The sequence below is a fragment of the Mauremys reevesii genome, linkage group 12, assembly GCF_016161935.1.
Source record: "Mauremys reevesii isolate NIE-2019 linkage group 12, ASM1616193v1, whole genome shotgun sequence".
Taxonomy (NCBI): Eukaryota; Metazoa; Chordata; order Testudines; family Geoemydidae; genus Mauremys; species Mauremys reevesii.
This window is the reverse complement of record NC_052634.1, coordinates 48,914,998-48,940,788: the sequence shown is the minus strand read 5'-3', so window position 1 is coordinate 48,940,788 and position 25,791 is coordinate 48,914,998. Positions and strand designations below refer to the sequence as shown.

The window sequence follows — 25,791 nt, the reverse complement described above, 5'->3', positions numbered from 1 at the left end:
TTGCACCGTAGTGTCTAGGAAGTGGACCTCCCGTGTAGATTGGTCCAGGCTGAGGTTGATGGTGGGGTGGAAGCTGTTGAAATCGTGGTGGAATTTTTCCAGAGTCTCTTTCCCATGGGTCCAGATGATGAAGATGTCATCAATGTAGCGTAGGTAGAGAAGGGGCGTGAGTGGACGGGAGCTGAGGCAGCGTTGTTCCAGGTCAGTCATAAAAATATTGGCATATTGTGGGGCCATGCGGGTGCCCATAGCGGTGCCACTGATCTGGAGATATATATTGTCATCAAATTTGAAATAGTTGTGTCTGAGGATAAAGGCACAGAGCTCAGCAACCAGTTGTGCTGTGGCATCATCAGGGATACTGTTCCTGACAGCTTGTATTCCATCAGCGTGTGGGATGTTGGTGTAGAGAGCCTCTACATCCATGGTGGCCAGGATGGTGTTTTCTGGAAGGTTACCAATGCATTGTAGTTGCCTCAGGAAATCAGTGGTGTCACAGAGATAGCTGGGAGTGCTGGTGGCATAGGGTCTGAGTAGAGAGTCCACATATCCAGACAGTCCTTCAGTGAGAGTGCCAATGCCCGAGATGATGGGGCGTCCAGGATTTCCAGGTTTGTGGATTTTGGGCAGTAGATAGAATAGCCCTGGTCGGGGCTCTAAGGGTATGTTGATTTGTTCTGGTGTTAGTGTAGGGAGTGTCCTGAGTAGATGGTTCAGTTTCTTAGTGTATTCCTCAGTGGGATCTGAGGGAAGTGGCCTGTAAAATTTGGTGTTGGAGAGTTGTCTGGCAGCCTCCTTTTGGTAGTCAGACCTGTTCATGATGATAACAGCACCTCCTTTATCAGCCTCTTTGATTATAATGTCAGGATGGTTTCTGAGGCTGTGGATGGCATTGCGTTCTGCACGACTTAGGTTGTGAGGCAAGCGATGTTGTTTTTCCACAATTTCTGCCTGTGCACGTCGGCGGAAGCATTCAATGTATAGGTCCAGACTGTCATTTCGACCCTCAGGAGGAGTCCTTGTGGAGTTCTTCTTTTTGTGCTGTTGGTGGGAGGGTAACTGTGTATCAGTGCGCTGTTCAGTGTTGTCCTGAAAGTATTCTTTGAGTCAGAGACGGCGAAAGTAGGCTTCCAGATCGCCGCAGAACTGTATCATGTTGGTGGGGGTGGCAGGGCAGAAAGAGAGTCCCCGAGATAGGACAGACGTTTTTTCTGGGCTGAGTGTGTGGTTGGATAGATTGACGATATTGCTGGGTGGGTTAGGGGTATCACGGTTGTGGCCCCATGTGGCAGGTAAGAGTTTAGACAGCTTACAGTCCTTTTTCCTTTGTAGAGAGGTGAAGTGAGTGATGTAGATCTCCTGTCTTATTTTAGTGAAGTCCGTTTGTATGGAAGTTTGGTTATTGATGAGAGTCTCCAGGTTGGAGAGCTCTTTTTTGATGTTTTCCTGTTTGCTGTACAGGAGGCTGATCAGGTGGTTCCTCAGTTTCTTTGATAGAGTATGGCATAATCTCTCACTGTGGTCTGTGTAGTATGTAGATAGCAGTGGATTTTTTACCTTTAGTCCATTTGGTATGATGTCCATCTGTTTGCATTTGGAAAGGAAGATGATGTCTGTCTGTATTTGTGCAAGTTTCTTCATGAGGTTGATGGATTTCCACTCCATACGGCTAAATGCAGCGCCTTGCATGATGTCAAGTATCAGAGGGGTAGCCGTGTTAGTCTGGATCTGTAAATCCAGACTAACACGGCTGCAAAACGTCTGTTAATCTATAAGGTGCCACAGGATTCTTTGTTGCTTTTACAGATCCAGACTAACACGGCTAACCCACTGATACTTTTCACAAGCAAGTTGGCTTTCTGCACAGGTAGGGCCCTTGGCCGTAAAGCTTAGCTCCGTCAGTGCGTCTGCATGGGGTTCCTCCAGTGCCTCAAGAGCCCGTGCTAAACTCTCGGAGTGGGCGTTTGGCTTGCGCCAGTCAGAGTGCCGTGCCTGCGTCTTCCCAGGGCCGGCTCCCGTGAGGCGCGCATAACTTGGGAGGAAAGGGGTAGAAGAGGAAGGAAGTGAAGCTGACTTTGAGTGGTGGTGCCCCTGGGCGGAGTGGTCCTCCTGCTCCTTCCTGTCGGAGGTGTGGGCTCTAGTGTGGGCTTGGGGGGTCTGGCTGTGGGCGGTGGGAGGATGGTGTCCAGGGAAGTCCCAAAGGTCACCCTGCGCCGGCGGAGTGTGAAGCCTCTCCCCTAGGTTGGGGTGCCGAGGATTAAGCCTTCCTCTGTGGCTTGGGCTAGGGAGCGTGATCCGGCGTCGGGTCCATTTGGGTGGAGCTGGCGGCCGGCAAGAATTCGGGCCATCAGGTCAACCCTCTGTGGAAATGGGGGTGAGCCGGCAGGCCTGCGATTTTGGCTTCGCGGGCGGGCAGCTCAAGCCTGGCCTCCTATGAGCCTGGAAGGCAGCCGGCCGGGCTCACCTGTCTCCTCCCCAGGCCCAAGTTCCTTTCAGGCAGCAGGTGGAGCGAGGAGCCCAGGGAGGAGAGCCCAAGGAGGTTTCAGGATCCTCCTCCTGCCCGGTGCCTGCGCCCGCGCCCAGCAGGGCTCTTGCCCGCTCCCGGCCCACCTGGTTTTGGCCTCTGCCACCCCTAGCAGTCAGCCAAAAGACCAGAAGCCACCCTCTCCCTCCTGCACCCCGAGTGGCCAGCATGGGGCTTGAACCCATGACCTTGGCGTTATTAGCACCACGTTCTAACCAGCTGAGCTAGCCGGCCTATGGGAAGCCCTCTCTTGCCTGACCCTTTTGGAAGGAGTCACCGGCTGGCGCGGGGAACGATGTGGCCTCCATTATCAAATGGATGGATCAAGACACCGCCTGCCAAGGTAGGGGAATTAGCTCAAGTGGTAGAGCGCTTGCTTCGCATGCGAGAGGCAGCGGGATCAATGCCCGTGTTCTCCAGCAGCAAGGCAGCCGCGGGGACCTTCTCTTGCCCTTCTTTTAGAAGCCATGGACAGTCAGCTGACTCAGCTCCTCCAGTGGCCTCCATCCCTCTCCCCGCTTGGCCTCCCAAAAGGCCAACCCTTGCGGAGCACAAAGCTCTTCCACCCCGGCCCTTCTCCCCCTTGCACTGACTGGGAGGCTGGTGACAGCTGGGGGAAGTTAGCTCAAATGGAAGAGCATGGGAGAAGTAGTCAGACCCATACACACATTCTCCAGCCTGCTCTGCTCTGCTTTGCTCTGCTGTGCTGGGCTCTAGTGGGGGACCTGCACCTTTCTTTCTGAGCTCTCACTGGAGCACAATCCCTTTCCTCCTCTCTCCCTGCTAGTCTACGCCAAGCTCATTGGCCGGGAGGGAGAGCCACTCAAATACAGAATTACTCACATCCCAGGGGTCCATGAAGGGAATGAGGAGATGGGCGGGGTGGCACGTGATACCAGCTCAGCTGAGACCGTGAGACCTCGCAGCCTCCTGATCTCAGGCAGCATGGCAGCCGTGGAGCAGAGCAGAGCACGCAGACAGCTTGGAGACAGCCAAAGCGGGGAAGGGCTGCGTTGGTCTGGAAGAGGGAGTCGGTGGCTGTCTATCCTGGCGGAGGCAGGGTCGTTTTGCTGTATGCTGGGCCAGGGGCCAGGGAGTCTGCTAGAGTTGCTGAGCTGGGCCTGCTCCTGGCTTTGCTTGGGTTAGAGGAAAGTGGTGAAGATAAGAACGGCCCTCCTGGGTGAGACCGATGGTCCATCTAGGCCACTATCACGTCTTCTGACAGTAACCGATGCCAGGCGCTTCAGAGGCAATGGCCAGAGCAGGCAATCGTCAAGTGATCTATCCCTGCGTTGTCTTCTGAAGCTTGGTGCTTGTTTCAGGGGCTAACTCTCAGCCCAGACACACTCCACGGAGGGAGCATTGGTGTTTGTGCCGAGGAGCGTGGCTGGGACTCGGACCCCCTTCCCCAGCTCTGGGTAGCACGCCCCCCTTCCCCCCATTTCAGGCTGTGTTCTGCTTAAGGCCCCAGAGCCCTTGCTTTTTTTTGCCCGGTGCCTGAGAGTCAGGCCAGCTGCGGGGAATTAGCTCAAGCGGCAGAGCGCTCACTTTGCATGCGAGAGGTAGTGGGGGACGCTGCCCGCATTCTCCGAGCCGGTCAACTAAGGGCTCCTGATGAGCCTGGTGGACGGGAGAGCCGGCCATCTGACTTTTGGCCTGGCTGCCCGTAGCAGTCAGGCCGAAAAATCAAAAGCCATCCTCCCCAGGCCCACAGCCACCCAGGGGCTCCTCTGCACCATCTTGCCTCCACGAGTGCCACACTCTGACCAGCTGAACCAGGCAAGCCACGGGAAGCTTTTCAAGGTCTTTCCCTGGTGTGGGCTTGGATGCGAAAAGCACCTGGCCGTTCATCAGCTGTTGCAAGAAGTGTGCAGAGTAGGAGTAGCGATGGGGCTGTAGCTTTCCACAGCATCTCAATTTGGGCAGCTTTCCATTCCCCTTTTCTGTGTAATGTCCCTCCCACGGGTTTCACTTGCGGAGCTGTACGACTCTGGCAGGGTGGCCATTTAGAAATCTTTTCCTTGCTTTTCTTTTTCACCTGGCCCCAGCGTTAGGACCGTTTGGGTGTTTCAGTGTGTGTGTTTTCCCATTTGGAGGCATTTGGAAGTTTGGAAGGAGCCGAAGAGGCGTCTTTTTCACAAGCAAGTTAGCTTTCTGCACAGGTAGGGCCCTTGGCCGTAAAGCTTAGCTCCGTCAGTGCGTCTGCATGGGGTTCCTCCAGTGCCTCAAGAGCCCGTGCTAAACTCTCGGAGTGGGCATTTGGCTTGCGCCAGTCAGAGTGCCGTGCCTGCGTCTTCCCAGGGCCGGCTCCCGTGAGGCGCGCATAACTTGGGAGGAAAGGGGTAGAAGAGGAAGCAAGTGAAGCTGACTTTGAGTGGTGGTGCCCCTGGGCGGAGTGGTCCTCCTGCTCCTTCCTGTCGGAGGTGTGGGCTCTAGTGTGGGCTTGGGGGGTCTGGCTGTGGGCGGTGGGAGGATGGTGTCCAGGGAAGTCCCAAAGGTCACCCTGCGCCGGCGGAGTGTGAAGCCTCTCCCCTAGGTTGGGGTGCCAAGGATTAAGCCTTCCTCTGTGGCTTGGGCTGGGGAGCATGATCCGGCGTCGGGTCCATTTGGGTGGAGCTGGCGGCCGGCAAGAATTCGGGCCATCAGGTCAACCCTCTGTGGAAATGGGGGCGAGCCGGCAGGCCTGCGATTTTGGCTTTGCAGGCGGGCAGCTCAAGCCTGGCCTCCTATGAGCCTGGAAGGCAGCCGGCCGGGCTCACCTGTCTCCTCCCCGGGCCCAAGTTCCTTTCAGGCAGCAGGTGGAGCGAGGAGTCCAGGGAGGAGAGCCCAAGGAGGTTTCAGGATCCTCCTCCTGCCCGGCGCCTGCGCCCGCGCCCAGCAGGGCTCTTGCCCGCTCCCGGCCCACCTGGTTTTGGCCTCTGCCACCCCTAGCAGTCAGCCAAAAGACCAGAAGCCACCCTCTCCCTCCTGCACCCCGAGTGGCCAGCATGGGGCTTGAACCCATGACCTTGGCGTTATTAGCACCACGCTCTAACCAGCTGAGCTAGCCGGCCTACGGGAAGCCCTGTCTTGCCTGACCCTTTTGGAAGGAGTCACCAGCTGGCGCGGGGAACGATGTGGCCTCCATTATCAAATGGATGGATCAAGACGCCACCTGCCAAGGTAGGGGAATTAGCTCAAGTGGTAGAGCGCTCGCTTCGCATGCGAGAGGCAGCGGGATCAATTCCCGCATTCTCCAGCAGCAAGGCAGCCGCGGGACCTTCTCTTGCCCTTCTTTTAGAAGCCATGGACAGTCAGCCGGCTCAGCTCCTCCAGTGGCCTCCATCCCTCTCCCCGCTTGGCCTCCCAAAAGGCCAACCCTTGCGGAGCACAAAGCTCTTCCACCCCGGCCCTTCTCCCCCTTGCACTGACTGGGAGGCTGGCGACAGCTGGGGGAAGTTAGCTCAAATGGAAGAGCAGGGGAGAAGTAGTCAGACCCAGACACACATTCTCCAGCCTGCTCTGCTCTGCTTTGCTCTGCTGGGCTGGGCTCTAGTGGGGGACCTGCACCTTTCTTTCTGAGCTCTCACTGGAGCACAATCCCTTTCCTCCTCCCTCCCTGCTAGTCTACGCCAAGCTCATTGGCCGGGAGGGAGAGCCACTCAAATACAGAATTACTCACATCCCAGGGCTCCATGAAGAGAATGAGGAGATGGGCGGGGTGGCATGCGATACCAGCTCAGCTGAGACCGTGAGACCTCGCAGCCTCCTGATCTCAGGCAGCATGGCAGCCGTGGAGCAGAGCAGAGTACGCAGACAGCTTGGAGACAGCCAAAGCGGGGAAGGGCTGCGTTGGTCTGGAAGAGGGAGTCGGTGGCTGTCTATCGTGGCGGACGCAGGGTCGTTTTGCTGTATGCTGGGCCAGAGGCCAGGGAGTCTGCTAGAGTTGCTGAGCTGGGCCTGCTTCTGGCTTTGCTTGGGTTAGAGGAAAGTGGTGAAGATAAGAACGGCCCTCCTGGGTGAGACCGATGGTCCATCTAGGCCACTATCACGTCTTCTGACAGTAACCAATGCCAGGCGCTTCAGAGTCAATGGCCAGAGCAGGCAATCGTCAAGTGATCTATCCCTGTGTTGTCTTCTGAAGCTTGGTGCTTGTTTCAGGGGCTAACTCTCAGCCCAGACACACTCCAGGGAGGGAGCGTTGGTGTTTGTGCCGAGGAGCGTGGCTGGGACTCGGACCCCCTTCCCCAGCTCTGGGTAGCAAGCCCCCCTTCCCCCCATTTCAGGCTGTGTCCAGCTTAAGGCCACAGAGCCCTTGCCTTTTTTTGCCCGGTGCCTTAGAGTCAGGCCAGCTGCGGGAATTAGCTCAGCGGCAGAGCGCTCGCTTTGCATGCGAGAGGTAGTGGGGGGCGATGCCCGCATTCTCCGAGCCTGTCGACTAAGGGCTCCTGATGAGCGTGGTGGACGGGAGAGCCGGCCATCTGACTTTTGGCCTGGCTGCCCGTAGTGGTCAGGCCGAAAAATCAAAAGCCATCCTCCCCAGGCCCACAGCCACCCAGGGGCTCCTCTGCACCATCTTGCCTCCACGAGTGCCACACTCTGACCAGCTGAACCAGGCAAGCCACGGGAAGCTTCTCAAGGTCTTTCCCTGGTGTGGGCTTGGATGCGAAAAGCACCTGGCCGTTCATCAGCTGTTGCAAGAAGTGTGCAGAGTAGGAGTAGCGATGGGGCTGTAGCTTTCCACAGCATCTCAATTTGGGCAGCTTTCCATTCCCCTTTTCTGTGTAATGTCCCTCCCACGGGTTTCACTTGCGGAGCTGTACCACTCTGGCAGGGTGGCCATTTAGAAATCTTTTCCTTGCTTTTCTTTTTCACCTGGCCCCAGCCTTAGGACTGTTTGGGTATTTCAGTGTGTGTGTGTTTTCCCATTTGGAGGCATTTGGAAGTTTGGAAGGGGAGCCTAAAGAGGCGTCTTTTTCACAAGCAAGTTGGCTTTCTGCACAGGTAGGGCCCTTGGCCGTAAAGCTTAGCTCCGTCAGTGCGTCTGCATGGGGTTCCTCCAGTGCCTCAAGAGCCCGTGCTAAACTCTCGGTGTGGGCGTTTGGCTTGGGCCAGTCAGAGTGCCGTGCCTGCGTCTTCCCAGGGCCGGCTCCCGTGAGGCGCGCATAACTTGGGAGGAAAGGGGTAGAAGAGGAAGCAAGTGAAGCTGACTTTGAGTGGTGGTGTCCCTGGGCGGAGTGGTCCTCCTGCTCCTTCCTGTCGGAGGTGTGGGCTCGAGTGTGGGCTTCGGGGGTCTGGCTGTGGGCGGTGGGAGGATGGTGTCCAGGGAAGTCCCAAAGGTCACCCTGCGCCAGCGGAGTGTGAAGCCTCTCCCCTAGGTTGGGGTGCCGAGGATTAAGCCTTCCTCTGTGGCTTGGGCTGGGGAGCATGATCCGGCGTCGGGTCCATTTGGGTGGCCGGGAGAGCCGGCCATCTGACTTTTGGCCTGGCTGCCCGTAGCGGTCAGGCCGAAAAATCAAAAGCCATCCTCCCCAGGCCCACAGCCACCCAGGGGCCCCTCTGCACCATCTTGCCTGAGCCGGTGGAAGTGGAGCCTTGAACTTACCTTTTGCGCTGAGGGTTATTTGCACTGCACACTTCACACAGAGGTAAAAACACGGGGCACAGATCTTTGAGCACAACCCTTGTCCTGAGGAATGGGTGAGTGGGGGGGGGGCTGCATAAATAGAGACCGGCTCTCCCTGGCGGGGCTGCAGTGGCTCTTCACAGGGGCAGTCCCACTGTCTATTGGTACCAGAGTTTTTCCGGCCTCCTTTCGTGGGCTGACCTGGCTCCTCTCTCTTTAGGGAGACTGGTGACCCCAAACTTCCGAGGAACCATCATAGCGAGGCCAACCAGAGCACAGACACCTGCTCAGCACCCCGGGGTGCAGCCCTGAACTCCAGCAATCAGCTACACTCAGCTGCCCACCCAACAAGCGTTACACGCAGGAGCCTTCATGCCCCGCGTGTTCAGGTCCCTCCCAGCGCCAGCTTTAAACTCCGCTGCTCATTTCTAATCTTTGGCTACACGGGGGCAGCATGGAGCTCAGCCAACGCCTCCCGTTGCTGGTAGCGTTTCCCACTCCTCGTGGCAGGTTCACACCCCGCAGGCAGATCTCTGAACCGGAGCCGAACCGTTCCCCAAATCCAGCGCTTTAGCAGCAGCTTTGCTAGGAAAGCGCTGACGTCCCCAAGTAAAGTAAGAGCCAGAGCGCTGTGTCCAGGATCTTCTATTGGGCCCCTCACCGTGGTGTCTGTCAGGCGCAAGGAGGAACCAGGGAAATGTTTTCAGGGCGTTTAAGGGCAGAAGGGGCCATTAGCTCAGCTAGTCTGACCCCTGAATAACACAGAATTACACCATGACACGTATTGATCCCACAGACCTTAGATAGATCAAAGCGTTTCAGCCCTCAGGACGGAGGCTAAACTGGGTGCCAGAGGCAGCGAACAAGGGGCCCCCAAGGCAATGGCAGGGAGCTGACGAGGTGAAATATGCCCAGATGATCCCAGCAGGCAACCCACCCCCATGCTACAGAAGTGGGAGTCCCTGTTCCTCCTGCCCTTAAGAATCTCTGGTGGTAAGTGGGTCTCCCCAGTTCCCCAGATAAGAATCCTCCATGTGGTTTCCCTGGCTTCACCTCCAGATAAGAACATTGTGTGGAGGGAGTGGGAGGAAGGTTGTATGGCAGATATGTAAAGGGGGACTGTGTCTCCCTGTCTGGCCCGGCTCCTGGGAGGAAGTGATCTCAGTGTGTCTGGCTGTCTCCATTCTTCCCACCCATAAAAATCCCTGGTGTGTGGGTGCACCCTAGACCATTAAGGATCTCTGGGGGTGGGTGTCTCTCTCCCCCTAGTCAGGATCTCTGGGATGTGCCTGTATAAAAGGAGACTTTGACTCACCCAGGCTGGGCTGCAATCATGGAACAGACCAGGTCCTTCTGTGGAGGGTTTGTGTTCCTCCAAGGACGTGATCTCAGTGTGTGTGGGTGTCCCTGTCCCTTCAACCCTTAACAATCCCTGGTGCGTGGGTGCGCTGGGCCCCATTATAATCCCCTCTGTCTTACCCCCCATGTGGGATCCGGTGGATGTGGGTGTTCTCCACACTACCGGGGGTGTCTGGTGCCCCTGTACCTCCTGGTTAATAGTGGAGTGTGTGGGTGTCTCCCCAGCTTGTTAAGGATCCGTGTTGTGCGGATGCTCCCGTTCTTCTCATTAAGAATGGTGCAACGGAGCATATGGGTGTGTCCCCCACCCCATGAACTAGCTCCCGTGTGTGGTTCCCCTGCCCCCATCCAGCCTCTGTGGTGTGTGGGTATCGCTGTTCCTCTTTTCAAGATCCGTGTGCAGGGGGGGTCCCTCCCCCCAAGTCAGAATCCCCAGCATGTGGGTGCTCCCATCCCCCCAGCCAGGCTCTGCGGGGGGTGTCTGTATAAAAAGAGACTGTGTCTCACTGTCTTGCCCAGGCTACACTGCAGGGGCTACTCACAGGGACAACCCCACTACTGATCGGCACAGGAGTTTTGACCTGCTCTGTTTCCGACCTGGGCCGGTTCACCCCTCCTTAGGCAACCTGGGGACCCCAAGCTTCCCCGGGATCACTATATTGATGCTGAACTTAGTGCGGACACCTGATCAGCACAGCCCCCTGCAGCCCAGAACTCCTGAGCTCAAGCGATCCACCAGCCTCAGTCTCCCCAGGAGCTGGGATCACAGGCACCAGCCATGGGGCCCGGCTTGTGTTATAGCCTGGCAGCTGGAGCTTTAAACTCTGCTTGTGAGCTCTGTGCCTTGGCCAGACGGGGACAGCCTGGAACTGGGAAATGCTCCTGCTCCCCCCGCCCCCGTCTCATGTCGAGCTGCAGGCGCCGCTGTCCTCCCAGGTAAGATCCCGGATGTTTCGTTGCCCCCATCCCCCGCCCAGGTGTCCGGGTACCTCTGCCCCCCATACAGAATCCTGGGTGTGTGGGTGTCCATCCCTCTGCAGAGGATCCCGGAGTGTGGATGCCCTTGTCCCCCCCTACAACATCCTGGGTGTGTGGGTGCCACTCTCCCCCACAGCAGATCTCTGGTGGGTGGGTCCCCAGGGTTTGAGTGCTCCCATCCCTCGATACAGGCTGGGGGGGGGGGTATAACTGGCTCTCCCTATCCTGCCCAGGCAGTGCTACAGCAGCTGTTCACAGGGGCAGCAACCCCACTGTCACCCTGCAGCTTTAACCTGCTCCAGGGGTGACCTGCTTCACCCTCCTGTGGGAGCCCGGGGACCCCGAACTTCCCAGAGTCACCTGATCGATGCTGAGCTTAGCACAGACACCGGCTCAGCCTGGCAGGGAGCTGCCCTGAGCCCTGACAACCAGCTTCCCTCCGCCTCCTGCTGCACAGCGAGGATCCCACGCGAGAGGCTTTGTGCCCCACGTGTCCAGCCAGGTCCGTTCCAGCTCCAGCTTTCAACTCTGCTTGTGAGCTCCCCTCTCCGGCCACACGGGGGCAGCACTAACGGCCTCATCTAAATTTGACCCTTCAGACCGCAGATTATAACCGAGTGGGCAGATTATAGCCCAGGAAGCCAAATCCTTCCCCAAACTGACAGCTGAAGCAGAAGATCCCCTTGGAAAGATCAGGAATTTTGCCTTTAAAAACAAGGAAAATGTGCATTGGTCTCTTCTGTCTACAGCGAGAGATTGAAGAAGCTCAATTGATTTCATTGACTGGAGGTTAAGAGGGGATTTAGTCTCTGATTTTAAATACACAGTTTTAAAAATTCCCAGAGGGGGGAATATCTGATTTTAAAGGGTTCTTTAATTCACCAGACAAAGGTTGAACACGACCCCCTTGGTTTGCAGTCAATAACACAAAACGCCAACTGGAAGTTACCATTTTTTAACTGTGAGGCTAATTATCTAGTGGAACAAGTTCTGCGCAGGAATTGGTTAATTCCCCATCACTGCCCTGTGTAAATGAAGACCGCAGCTCTTGCTGCAAGACACCTGGTGTGTGAGTGTCCCTGTTCCCCCTTCAGAACCTCTGGTACATGGTGCTTCCCTCCTCCCAGTTCAAGATCCCCATCATGTGGGTGCTCCCATCCAGGATCTCCGGTGGGTGTCTCTGTCCCCCACCCCATGAACTAGCTCCAATGTGTGGTTTCCCCTGCCTGCCCCCATCCCGGATCTGTGGGTGTCTCTGTTCCCCTTTTCAAGATCTGTGTTGCTTGGGTGCGTCCCTCACCCCAAGTCAGAATCCCCAGCGTGTGGGTGCTCCCGTCACCCCCTGCAGGCTCTGCGGGGGTGTCTGTATAAAAAGAGACCGTGTCTCACTGTCTTGCCCAGGCTACGCTGCAGGAACTATTCACAGGTGCGATCCCACTACTGATCAGCAGGGGAGTTTTGACCTGCTCCATTTCTGACCTGGGCCGGTTCACCCCTCCTTAGGCAACCTGGGGACCCCAAGCTTCCCCAGGATCACCATATTGCTGCTGAACTTAGTGTGGACACCTGATCGGCACAGCCCCCTGCAGCCCAGAACTCCTGAGCTCAAGCGATCCACCAGCCTCAGCCTCCCCAGGCGCTGGGATCACAGGCACCAGCCACAGGGCCCGGCTTGTTTTGAAGTTTGGCAGCTGGAGCTTTAAACTCTGCTTGTGAGCTCTGTGCCTTGGCCAGATGGGGACAGCCTGGAACTGGGAAATGCTCCTGCTCCCCCCGCCCCCATCTCATGTCGAGCTGCAGGCGCCGCTGTCCTCCCAGGTAAGATCCCGGATGTTTCGGTGCCCCCCATCCCCTGTCCAGGAGCCCAGGTGTCCGGGTACCTCTGCCCCCCATACAGAATCTTGGATGTGTGGGTGTCCGTCTCTCTGCAGAGGATCCCGGAGTGTGGATGCCCTTGTCCCCCCCTACAAGATCCTGAGTGTGTGGGTGCCACTCTCCCCCCCTAGAAGATCTCGGGTGCGTGGGTGGGTGCCCCTGTTCGCCCTTACAGCATCCCTGGTGCACGGGGGCCTCCCTCCGTCCCAACTCAGGGGCCCCAGGGTGTGAGTGCTCCCATCCCCAGATACAGGCTGGGGGGGGGGTATAACTGGCTCTCCCTGTCCTGCCCAGGCGGTGCTACAGCAGCTGTTCACAGGGGCAGCAACCCCACTGTCACCCTGCAGCTTTAACCTGCTCCAGGGGTGACCCATGCGGGTCAGGAGTGAGGGGCACCAGCAGAGCTGGAGGGAGCGCAGGGGGCTGCGGGTCAGGAGTGAGGGGCACCGGTAGGGCTGGGGGAAGCCGAGGGGCTGCGGGTCGGGAGTGAGGGGCACCAGCAGAGCCGAGAGTCTGGAGGTCAGGACTGGATAGCAGGGGCTGCGGGTCGGGAGTGAGGGGCACCGTCAGAGCTGGTTGACGCCTAAGGGGCTGCGGGTCGGGAGTGAGGGGCACCAGTAGCGCAGTAACTGGGGAGCTCAGCGAGGAATCCAGGGGGCTGCGGGTCGGGAGTGAGGGGCACCAGCAGAGCTGTGAGGCTGGAGGTTAGGACTGGGATAGTAGGGGCTGCGGGTCGGGAGTGAGGGGCACTGGCAGCGCAGTAACTGGGGAGCTCAGCGGGAAATCCAGGGGGCTGCGGGTCGGGAGTGAGGGGCACCAGCAGAGCTCTTGGTGTGGAGATCAGGATTGGGATAGGAGAGCCTGCGGGTCGGGAGTGAGGGGCAGCAGCAGAACTGTGAGTCTGGAGGTCAGGACTGGGATAGCAGGGGCTGCGGGTCGGGAATGAGGGGCACCGTCAGAGCTGGTTGACACCTAAGGGGCTGCGGGTTGGGAGTGAGGGGCACCAGCAGAGCTGAAGGAAGCCCAGGGGTCTGTGGGTCAGGAGTGAGGGGCACCGGCAGGACAGCGACTGGGGAGCTCTGCGGGAAGCCCAGTCGCTGCAAGTCGGGAGTGAGGGGCACCAGCAGAGCTCTTGGTGTGGAGATCAGGATTGGGATAGGAGGGGCTGCGGGTCGGGAGTGAGGGGCAGCAGCAGAGCAGGAGGGAGACCAGGGGGCTGCGGGTCGGGAGTGAGGGGCACCAGCAGAGCTGAGAGTCTGGAGGTCAGGACTGGGATAGCAGGGGCTGCGGGTCGGGAGTGAGGGGCACCGTCAGAGCTGGTTGACGCCTAAGGGGCTGCGGGTCGGGAGTGAGGGGCACCAGCAGCGCAGTAACTGGGGAGCTCAGCGAGGAATCGAGGGGGCTGCAGGTCAGGAGTGAGGGGCACCGTCAGAGCTGGAGGGAGCACAGGGGGCTGCGGGTCAGGAGTGAGGGGCACCAGCGGAGCTGAGAGTCTGGAGGTCAGGACTGGGATAGCAGGGGCTGCGGGTCGGGAATGAGGGGCACCAGCAGAGCTGTGAGTCTGGAGGTCAGGACTGGGAAAGCAGAGGCTGCGGGTCGGGAGTGAGGGGCACCGTCAGAGCTGGTTGACACCTAAGGGGCTGCGGGTTGTGAGTGAGGGGCACCAGCAGCGCAGTAAGTGGGGAGCTCAGCGAGGAATCGAGGGGGCTGCGGGTCGGGAGTGAGGGGCACCAGCAGAGCTGTGAGGCTGGAGGTCAGGTCTGGGATAGTAGGGGCTGCGGGTCGGGAGTGAGGGGCACCGGCAGCGCAGTAACTGGGTAGCTCAGTGGGGAATCCAGGGGGATGCGGGTCGGGAGTGAGGGGCACCAGCAGAGCTGTGGGTGTGGAGATCAGGACTGGGATAGCAAGGGCTGCGGGTCAGGAGTGAGGGGCACCACTAGAGCTGGGGGGAACCCAGGGGGCTGCGGGACGGGAGTGAGGGGCACCGGTAGAGCTGTGAGTCTGGAGGTCAGGACTGGGAAAGCAGAGGCTGCGGGTCGGGAGTGAGGGGCACCGTCAGAGCTGGTGTACGCCTAAGGGGCTGCGGGTCGGGAGTGAGGGGCACCGGCAGCACAGTGACTGGGGAGCTCCGCGGGAAGCCCAGTCGCTGCAGGTCGGGAGTGAGGGGCATCAGCAGAGCTGTGGGTCTGGAGATCAGGATTGGGATAGGAGGGGCTGCAGGTCGGGAGTGAGGGGCAGCAGCAGAACTGTGAGTCTGGAGGTCAGGACTGGGATAGGAGGGGCTGCATGTCGGGAGTGAGGGGCACCGTCAGAACTGGTGGACGCCAAAGCGCCTGCGGGTCGGGAGTGAGGGGCACCAGCAGAGCTGTGGGTGTGGAGATCAGGATTGGGATAGGAGGGGCTGCGGGTCGGGAGTGAGGGGCAGCAGCAGAGCTCTTGGTCTGGAGGTCAGGACTGGGATAGCAGGGGCTGCGGGTCGGGAGTGAGGGGCAGCAGCAGAGCAGGAGGGAGACCAGGGGGCTGCGGGTCGGGAGTGAGGGGCACCGTCAGAGCTGGTGGACGCCTAAGGGGCTCCGGGTCGGGAGTAGGGGGCAGCAACAGAACTGTGAGTCAGGACTGGGATAGCAGGGGCTGCGGGTCGGGAGTGAGGGGCACTGGCAGCGCAGTAACTGGGTAGCTCAGCGGGGAATCCAGGGGCATGCGGGTCGGGAGGAGGCACCAGCAGCGCTGTGGGTGTAGAGTTCAGGTTTGGGATAGGAGGGGCTGCGGGTCGGGAGTGAGGGGCACCAGCAGAGCTGTGAGTCTGGAGGTCAGGACTGGGAAAGCAGGGGCTGCATGTCGGGAGTGAGGGGCACCGTCAGAACTGGTGGACGCCTAAGGGCCTGCGGGTCGGGAGTGAGGGGCACCAGCAGAGCTGTGGGTGTGGAGATCAGGATTGGGATAGGAGGGGCTGCGGGTCGGGAGTGAGGGGCACCGGTAGCACAGTGACTGGGGAGCTCCGCGGGAAGCCCAGTCGCTGCAGGTCGGGAGTGAGGGGCATCAGCAGAGCTGTGGGTCTGGAGATCAGGATTGGGATAGGAGGGGCTGCGGGTCGGGAGTGAGGGGCAGCAGCAGACCTGTGAGTCTGGAGGTCAGGACTGGGATAGGAGGGGCTGCATGTCGGGAGTGAGGGGCACCGTCAGAACTGGTGGACGCCAAAGCGCCTGCGGGTCGGGAGTGAGGGGCACCAGCAGAGCTGTGGGTGTGGAGATCAGGATTGGGATAGGAGGGGCTGCGGGTCGGGAGTGAGGGGCAGCAGCAGAGCTCTTGGTCTGGAGGTCAGGACTGGGATAGCAGGGGCTGCGGGTCGGGAGTGAGGGGCAGCAGCAGAGCAGGAGGGAGACCAGGGGGCTGCGGGTCGGGAGTGAGGGGCACCGTCAGAGCTGGTGGACGCCTAAGGGGCTCCGGGTCGGGAGTAGGGGGCAGCAACAGAACTGTGAGTCAGGACTGGGATAGCAGGGGCTGCGGGTCGGGAGTGAGGGGCACCAGCAGAGCTGTGGGTCTGGAGATCAGGATTGGGATAGGAGGGGCTGCGGGTCGGGAGTGAGGGGCAGCAGCAGAACTGTGAGTCTGGAGGTCAGGACTGGGATAGGAGGGGCTGCATGTCGGGAGTGAGGGGCACCGTCAGAACTGGTGGACGCCAAAGCGCCTGCGGGTCGGGAGTGAGGGGCACCAGCAGAGCTGTGGGTGTGGAGATCAGGATTGGGATAGGAGGGGCTGCGGGTCGGGAGTGAGGGGCACCAGCAGAGCTGTGGGTGTGGAGATCAGGACTGGGATAGCAGGGGCTGCGGGTCGGGAGTGAGGGGCAGCAGCAGCGCAGTAACTGGGTAGCTCAGCGGGGAATCCAGGGGAATGCGGGTCGGGAGGGAGGGGCACCAGCAGAGCTGTGGGTGTAGAGATCAGGATTGGGATAGGAGGGGCTGCGGGTCGGGAGTGAGGGGCACTGGTAGCACAGTGACTGGGGAGCTCCGCGTGAAGCCCAGTCGCTGCAGGTCGGGAGTGAGGGGCACCAGCAGAGCTGTGGGTCTGGAGGTCAGGACTAGGATAGCAGGGGCTGCGGGTCGGGAGTGAGGGGCACCGGCAGAGCTGTGGGTCTGGAGGTCAGGACTAGGATAGCAGGGGCTGCGGGTCGGGAGTGAGGGGCACCGGCAGAGCTGTGAGTCTGGAGGTCAGGACTAGGATAGCAGGGGCTGCGGGTCGGGAGTGAGGGGCACCGGCAGAGCTGTGGGTCTGCAGGTCAGGACTGGGATAGCAGGGGCTGCGGGTCGGGAGTGAGGGGCACCGGCAGAGCTGTGGGTCTGGAGGTCAGGACTAGGATAGCAGGGGCTGTGGGTCGGGAGTGAGGGGCACCAGCAGAGCTGTGGGTCTGGAGGTCAGGACTAGGATAGCAGGGGCTGTGGGTCAGGAGTGAGGGGCACCGTCAGTGGTGGGGGGAACCAAGGGGCTGCGGGTCGGGAGTGAGGGGCACCAGCAGAGCTGTGGGGCTGGAGGTCAGCACTGGGATACCATCCAGCCTGATGGTAAGCGATGCCCAGCTGAGCCCATGGCCAGTACGTCCTGCTCCACCCACGGCCGGGCTGGGAGTCAGGACTCCTGGTTCTTCTCCCCAGCTGTGGCAGGGCAGTGCAGGCTAGTGGTTAGAGTGGGGGTTGGGAGCCAGGGTATCCGGGTCCCACCGCTAGCTCTGGGAATGGAGTGGGGGCCAGTCTTGTGCACCCCCCGGCTTGAAGTGGTTTCCATCCTGTGCAGGGTTTACAGGTTTGTTCACTGGCTCTCAGCACCTCCCACTATACAAATTGTCCCAGTGCCGCTGGGTCTAGTGGTTAGAGCCGGGGAGGCCGGGAGCCAGGCAGGGGCGGTGGGTATAAGGGGCCCGGGGAGGCACCTGGCCCGTGCTCCACCCAGAGGCCCTGCTCCCGCGCGTCCTCTCCCCCGCAAGGCCCCATCCTCACTTCGCCCTTCCCCAAGCTCCATCCGGACACATGGGGCCGTGGGGGGAGAGGCCGGGGGTGCAAATGGCAGAGAGGCAGGGGGGGCGGGCGTTGGGGGGGGGGCGAAGAGGCCCAAGTGGCGGGGCCTAGGGGAAGAGACGTGAGAGGTGGGCGGCGGGGTCAGGGAGTGGAACAAAGGGGTCCTGAGGGGGGTGTGTGGGCGGGGCTGAAGGGGCGTGTGGGCGGGGTGGAGGGGGCGGGTGGGCGGGGCTTTGGCAGGAGGAGGCTGAGTGGCGGCAGGCCTTGGGGCAGGGCCACAGTCCGGGCCGGCCCAGCCTCCCCAAGTGGAGGAGTCCCAAGCTGCCCATGGAGCCAGGACTCCTGGGTTCTATTCCTGGCTCTCCCGCAGACTCCCAATCTGAGCTGGTGCAGCCCATCTCGCCCTCCCTGGTGCCTCAGTTTCCCCCGTGTGAGACGGGTCCCAGTGTGAACGGCTGCAGCGCCGTGGAGAATCTCGTCCCTTCTCCTGGCGGCTCCTTGGTAGCCCTGGGGAAGCAGCCAACTGCTGCAGCCCCTGGCTCCCGTCTGGGCAGCCCGGGGTGGGGGTGGGATCTGGGCAATGGGAAGAAGGAATCCCCCCTTCCCCCACCCCACCCCGGGGACATGGGGGGAGGCTGGTGCTGCGGGGGCAGGAGTCCTGCAGCCCTCGCAGGGGAGAAGGGGCAGGTTCGGCTTGGCTGCTGATGGGGCAGGGTGGGGGGCTCTGCTGGACTGGGGGCTCCCCCCTGCGGGGTGGAGATGGAGCACGGCCTGCTGGGAGCGGACGTCTCCTCTGGATGGGGGAGGGTGACACTGGCCAAATTGTGGGAGCCCCTGTCCCCCCCCCCAGACAAGGGAGGGGCCTCTCAGCCTTGCCGGCTCGTCTCTCTTTCACCAGGATCGGCCCAGCACCTGGCCTGGCCCAGACCCCCCTTCCTCAGCGCCAGCAGCTGCCCATTGTGGGGAGTGGAGCGGCCGGGGGGTGGGGGCCTCTCAAGCCCCCCGGGGAGCAGGGCCGGGGCACTGGGGGGCAGAGGCTGCGATGGGGGGAGGTGGGTTGGAGAGATGTCGGGGGGTGAAGCTGGGACTCAGGGGGGGAATGGGGCAGGCTGCAGGGAGGAAGTGTGGGGGGGCCACCGGAGGAGCTGGGGGCTGGGAAGCTGCGGGGACACAGCCGGGGGTAGTGGTGACACCGCAGGGGCTGCTCAAGAGGCAGTGGGCTGGGGGGCAGGGCGGGAGCTCGGACGGGGGGGGGGTCAGGCTATTGCGGGTCTCCCTGTGAATGGCACCAGACTGCAGGGAACCCCACAGCCGGCAGCCCCCCTGCTGGGGGTCTGGTCAGTGCAGCCCCCCCCGATGCACCCTGCTGGGGGATCTGGTCACTGCAGCCCCCGATGCACCCTGCTGGGGCTCTGGTCACTGCAGCCCCCGATGCACCCTGCTGGGGGCTCTGGTCACTGCAGCCCCGATGCACCCTGCTGGGGCTCCATCACTGCAGCCCCGATGCACCCTGCTGGGGCTCTGGTCACTGCAGCCCCCAATGCACCCTGCTGGGGCTCTGGTCACTGCAGCCCCACCCAATGCACACTGCTGGGGCTCTGGTCACTGCAGCCCCGATGCACCCTGCTGGGGCTCTGGTCACTGCAGCCCCCGATGCACCCTGCTGGGGCTCTGGTCACTGCAGCCCCGATGCACACTGCTGGGGCTCTGGTCACTGCAGCCCCCGATGCACCCTGCTGGGGCTCTGCTCACTGCAGCCCCCGATGCACCCTGCTGGGGCTCTGGTCACTGCAGCCCCCGATGCACCCTGCTGGGGCTCTGCTCACTGCAGCCCCAACCTCACACTGGATACTGGGAGGGGGCAGGTTTCTTCTTGCGCTCCCATTGGTCAGGGCTCTGCCTCCTCTTCCTATTGGCTGTCTCGGGAGAGGCGGAGTTTCCGAGAGGGCGTCACGTGGCTCCTGAGCAGCCCAACCCCCGAGCTCCCTCCCCACTGCCGCCCCTCCCCTCTCTGCCCCGCCCCCAACCCCTGAGCTCCTCTCCCCAGTGCCGCCCATCCCCTCTCTGACCCCGCCCCCAACCCCTTCCGTGTTCCCCTCCCCAGTGCCGCCCATCCCCTCTCTGCCCCGCCCCCAACCCCTGAGCTCCCCTCCCCAGTGCCGCCCATCCCCTCTCTGACCCCGCCCCCAACCCCTTCCGTGTTCCCCTCCCCAGTGCCGCCCATCCCCTCTCTGCCCCGCCCCCAAACCCCCGAGCTCCCCTCCCCAGTGCCGCCCATCCCTCTCTTCTGCCCCGCCCCAAACACCCCCAGCTCCCCTCCCCAGTGCCGCCCATCCCCTCTCTGTCCCCGCCCCAACCCCACCCCGTGGTCCCCTCCCCAGCGCCGCCCATCCCCTCTTCTGCCCCACCCCCAACACCCCGTGATCCCCTCCCCAGTGCCGCCCATCCCCTCTCTGCCCCCGCCCCTAACACCCCAGCTCCCCCCAGTGCCGCCCATCCCCTCTCTGCCCCGCCCCAAACACCCCCAGCTCCCTCCCCAGTGCCGCCCATCCCCTCTCTGCCCCTGTCCCCAACACCCCCGAGCTCCCCGATGCCGCCCATCCCCTCTTCTGCTCCCGCCCCTAACACCCCCAGCTCCCCTCCCCAGTGCCGCCCCTCCCCTCCTCCTGCCCCCAACACCCCTGAGCTCCCCTCCCCAGTGCCGCCCATCCCCTCTTCTGCCCCCACCCCCAACACCCCCGAGCTCCCTCCCCAGTGCCACCCATCCCCGTCTCTGCCCCGTCCCCTAACACCCCCGAGCTCCCCTCCCCAGTGCCGCCCATCCCCTCTTCTGCCCCCACCCCCAAACACCGCCTCGAGCTCCCCTCCCCACTGCCGCCCATCCCCTCTTCTTCCCCAAACACCCCGAGCTGCCACCCCATTGCCGCCCATCCCCTCTCTGCCCCGCCCCAACACCTCCCGAGCTCCCTTTCCCCAAGTGCCTCCCATCCCCTCTTCTGCCCCGCCCCCCAACACCCCGACCTCCCTTTCCCCTCTCTGCCCCACGTCCCCAAACACCCCTAGCTCCCCTCCCCAGTGCCGCCCATCCCCTCTTCTCCCTGCCCCCATCATCCCCTGAGGACCCCTCCCCAGTGCCGCCCATCCCCTCTTCTGCTTCAGCCCCAAACACCCCCGAGGCCCCCTCCCCAGTGCCGCCCATCCCCTCTGCCCCCACCCCAAACACCCCGAGCTCCCCAATGCTGCCCATCCGCCTCTTCTGCCCCTGCTCCAACACCCCGAGCTCCTCCCCAGTCCCACCCATCCCCTCTCTACCCCGCCCCTAACACCCCAGGCTCCCCTCCCCAGTGCCGCCCATCCCCTCTCTGCCCCGCCCCCAACACCCCCAAGCTCCCCCACCCCAAGTGCCGCTCATACCCCACTCTGCCCCCGCCCCAAACACACCCCGACACTGCTCCTGGTTTTGGGAGGGGAACAGGAGAAAGGACAAAAGAAGCAAGAGACGAAGAGAAAGGAGGGAGGGAGGGATGGAGGAAAAGGTGAAACAAAAAGAACAAACCCTAATGTCCCCAGTGATTTTAAGGGACAAAATCCCAGGTACGGAATAAAATTCTGCCTCCTTAAGCTCGTGTTTTCCATGCCTAGAATTCAACTGTCACCAGATGGATCAGACTGAACAGGTTTCAGACCTCGAGGAGGCTCTTACCTTCTAAACAGGGACGGCTGTTTTCTAGTAAAATCACTAAAAGGGAAGGAGAAAACTCGAAAGAGGTTCCTCCTGGCGCTCACATCCATGAACCCAAATACTCTCTCAGTCCTCAAAGAGAGACCTTGAGAAGGAGATTTGCTGAAGCAAAGCCACAGGGGTCTCTGAGGTTTCCCTGGCCCCTCGCCCCTGTCCTGCCTGGCTGATGTCAGCATCTCTCTGTGAGGTCACCACCTCCCCACCACCTTTGACCAATAGGCCTTTGTGATGCCATTGCCACACCCCTCCCTTGCTGTGCTAATGCCCTGTCCCTGCCCGGGCACTTTGCAGGTTTGAGCTACTCCCTGTGGATCACCCCACTCAAGGAGTATTCGTTCTAGGCAGAAAGCCGGCTAGACAGGAAAACATCAGATGCTGCTCCCAATGCTACATTCAGTTTTTCAGAAATTAGTCAACTTTATGGCCAGAAGAGACCATTAGAGCATCTAATCTGACCCCCTGCATATCACAGGCGTCCTGTATGACACAATAGCTACTTTTGGGGCAAACACATTCCAGAAAGGCATCTAGTCTTCATTAAACGACATCAGGAGATGGAGAATCCACCACTTTCCTTGGTAGCTTGTTCCTGTGGTGAATCATCATCGCTGTTGAATTTTTGTGCCTTAGCTGTAATATGAATTTGTCTCTTTTCACCTTTCAGCCATTGGGTCTTGTTATGCCTTTCTCTGCTCAATTAAAGAGGCCTTTAATTCCCAATCTTTTCTCTCCATTAAGGCCTTTCAACACTTCAATGAAGTCACCTTTCAATCTTCTTTTGATAAGCTAAACAGGTTGAGCTCTTTCAATAGCTCACTAGAAGGCATTTTTCTCCAGCCCTCAGAACATTTGGTGGCTCTTTGCTACCACAGCTCCAATTTCACAACATCTTTTTCAAATGAGGACATCAAAACTGGAGGCAGTATTCCAATATCAGTCTCACAGATGCTGTGTCACCTCCTGTGACGTTATTGACATAATCTGTAACTGCATAGATCACCATTGCAACCACTGTTGTATATTTGCAGCCAATATTGTAGAAAGGTTGTCGTGTAAGGGGTGTATGGAGAGGTTCTGATAGGCTGATTATAATGATGCTATCTCTACAAGTGTATCATTTTTGTAGTTGACTTTATGAATATTGGCTCTATGCTGTCCGTATTTCAAACTTGTGCTCTGCTTCAGGGGAACATCGCAGCCAGACAAGTTGGTGTCAGTTCTGCCTAGCCTGCTTGATGGCCCATTAAGGACCATCAGCTATACAATCGACCCATTGAGAGAAGGCAGATACACCTTGTGACTCAGCAAGGTATGCAGGACCTGCCTATGGACGGAACTCAGGTTTTTCTATGCCACGTGTTGGATAGAGTGTCCTTGGGACAAAGAAAGCAAAGACCACATGGCAAGAGACTATAAAAGCCTGATGCCTCATCTCCATTTTGTCTTCAATCCTGCTTCATACCCCTGGAGAGACTTTGCTACAAACTGAAGCTCTGTACAAAGGACTCAACGACCCATCCCAGCTGTGGATGGACTCCAGAGACTTGATTTGAACCTGCAGTTTCTTCCATCACTGCTACAAGCCTGAACCAAGAACTTTTCCATTACTGGATGTGAAGGGTTCAAATCCATGTGCATTTTATATAACAACCTGGTGTATGGATTGTGCCAGCTCTTTCCAGACCCAAAGTCCAGAGTATGGTCAAGGGACCAGAGTCCGAGCAAATCGTGATCAGCTAAGAGAAAGCTGGGGTAAACAGAAAGCCTTGCTTGCTAAGATAGGCCTGGTCAGCAAATTGCCAGGTGTTGGAGCTAAGAACTAAATAATTGTGTCTTATTCAGAGTTGCAGATTGAACAAAGAATCCCTGTTCCTACTGTGTCAGTCTTTTCTGTAGGGAACGTTCTTCCCACAGATTCAACCTTGAGTTTATGAGAAGTTGGCACGTCGATATTAGATACGGCATCCTTCCACCTTCCTTCCAAGGGACCAATGCCTGCCTTTAGACACACAAAAAACAATCTTTATTGCCATATACTTTCACTGTTTCTTTGCTTTAACCCCTAGGAATGTACCTGTTGGACAATCAAAGGAGTTGCTCCATTCCTGTGGACCCCAAATCAGAATTCAACATATATATTTTATACTAATAATATTTTATCAAAGTATTAATTAAATGTTAACTTGCTAATTTGAGACCATGGGCGGAGACATTATGTAACCTGTTAACCACTGGCTAATGTGCTTATCTTGTCTTGCTGCAAAACCTATCCCGGGGTGTGGCACTGCCTACCCTGTCACTTTCTCCCGCCCATGGAAAACCTCCATATTCTTTTGTAATCAATTGATTGACAGTGTCTCTGAGCCTAATAAGCAAGGTGACACTCCGCCAGCGCTGTGTGTAATAAACTCCTATGCTTGACCTCTACATGATGTGGATTTATGTCATTCACTGGTGAAGCTAGTAGTTTATAAACCATAATAGCTTTACAAGTCGCTGTGCCTGTCTTCAGTACAAGTTACCATCAAGTTTATCATAAAAGTAAATAAAAGTTGATAAGTTGTTATATAAGGTGATAGGTAGGTTAAGGTTGGTAAACTATAGTGAATCAATGTATTAGTATTACATAGAGAATTGTATTTGTGGGGGGTGGTAAAGCTCCTGGGCAATCAGGAATAGTAGCGTTGCACGTGCTTGTGACTATTTTCAATATATGTTACCTTTTATATGTGCACTTATAGGAACAGGGAGTTAATGCATATTACTTGGACTTGTGCTTGTCTCCAGTATAACTTGCCATTTGTATTAGCCTCACTCAGTGCTGGTCTTTAATTCTGTTTTTCTCATCCTGTCTGTGTTGCCTTTATAGTCATAAGTCATTAAAAACCTTTCTGGAGGAATAATTAGCTGTTTACTTTCTCTTTTGCAGACACTACTCAACCTCTTTACATCTGTGTTGGGTGGTGGGAAGTAGCGATCACCCAGAGCCCCACTAGGGCCCTGACCTGAGCCCCCCTAGGGCTCTGACGTGTGCATCCTCCTTCCATTAATCTCCACAAACCACATTCAGACATGGGCATGGTGACCTCCCTGGGGATCTTGACAGCTTTAGCAGCTTCTTGGTGGCTATTTTCCTGCTCACAGCCACTGTCTTCTTCTCATGCCTTGTCCTGGGGGCCCAGCTGCTGGTTGAATGTGAAGGAGACAAAGTGCTGGTGACTTTAGCCTGCACCAAGTTGCCTTTGCTCATCAGACTCCTGAACTGCAGCTGGATGTGGTTCTTGTTCTTCTGCACAGCACAGCCCTGGAGAGAGGGATCTGCAAATGTACATTCATATGATCCCTTTGTTTAATTGATGAAAACATAAACTAGACACTTAGAGGATTGGAACTGATTTCAGCTGATGGACAGCTTTGCTAGGTTTTTATGCATTTGGACAGCGAAATGTTGAGGGTTTATATTCATATCAAGCACCCCTGTATAGCGGAGCTCCTGAACATAACGGAGAATGGAAATAAAAATGTTTTCCTTCTTTTTTAAAAAAAGAAAGAAGGTTATAAGAGGGCACTTGGGTTTGAACCAAAGACCGGTTGATCGGTAGTTGAATATTCTAGCACTGAGCTCTATCCCCATGACAACAGGAGCAGGGAATTGTGATCTCCAGGACTTTGAAGGGCAAACCCTGCTTCATCGAGCTCCTTTGCCATTCCCAGATCACAGGTGGTTTTAAAAATGGGGTTTGATTAAACTTCTTAAATGTGGTAAACACCACAGCTTGCACACCCACCGATATAGCTTCTCCCACTGACATAGCTGCCACCTCCTGGGGAAGTAGATTAACTGCACCCACAGGAAACACTCGCCCATCAGCATAGAGCAGTGGTTCTCAAACTGTGAGTCAGGACCCCAAAGTGGGTCATAACCCTGTTTTAATGGGGTTGCCAGGGCTGGCATTAGACTTGTTGGGGCCTGAGGCTGAAACCAAAAGTTTGAGCCCCACCACCCAGGGCTGAATCCCTCAAGCTCTGGTTTTGCCCTCCCCACACTGGGGCGGGGCTCAGGCTTTGGCTCCCCCCTGCCCCTGCCTGGTGTGGAGGGGCTTGGTGCTTGGTCCCTCTTTCCAGGGCCATGCAGTAAGTTTTTTTGGCAGAAGGGGGTTGCAGTGAAAGGACGTTTGAAAAACCCTGGCATAGAGCATCTCCATTACTGAGACGCAGCAGCACAGACTCACTGTTTGAAATGCTGATTTGTCCTTATCCTCTGCATACGTCTAGGCTTGGCTCCCTGTGGCACCATGGGTGATCAGACACTGAAAGTACAGCCATGGAGACACCACACACCAGCCTTGTCTAGTTGGCAAGAATCAAACCTCCACAGAAAGACGCCCATTGCTTTCCAACCCAGCTCCCTAAGCCCTCAGCCACAACCACTTTACACAGGGGCCTTTCTACACTCTGGTTCTGTTCTCACTGAAGGGTCATTTCCAATTGTTTGCTCAGACCAGCTTCCCCAGCACACTCACTGCTGTGCAGCTCTGTGCGTGTGGTCATGGCTGAACAGCAAGAATTCCTGCCTATTTCCATACTGGCTGGAACATGATTAGAGTGTGTTTGTGGTTAATGATGTTGTATGTTAATGTTGCTGTAGCTTGTTCATTCCCTGCCTTGGCAATTCAGACAGTCCCTTTTCCTGTCATAG

General features: G+C 58.3%; 3 non-coding genes across 3 annotated transcripts; 1 reads left to right on the top strand and 2 right to left on the bottom strand.

The window, feature by feature from the left end:
• Nucleotides 1-2,684: 2,684 nt before the first annotated feature.
• Nucleotides 2,685-2,758, bottom strand: TRNAI-AAU. Its single transcript has one exon. It is a non-coding gene; the product is annotated as a tRNA-Ile (tRNA).
• Nucleotides 2,759-5,503: 2,745 nt separating this feature from the next.
• TRNAI-AAU lies at nucleotides 5,504-5,577 on the bottom strand. The gene has a single exon. It is a non-coding gene; the product is annotated as a tRNA-Ile (tRNA).
• Nucleotides 5,578-5,689: 112 nt separating this feature from the next.
• On the top strand, nucleotides 5,690-5,762 carry TRNAA-CGC. Its single transcript has one exon. It is a non-coding gene; the product is annotated as a tRNA-Ala (tRNA).
• Nucleotides 5,763-25,791: the final 20,029 nt, after the last annotated feature.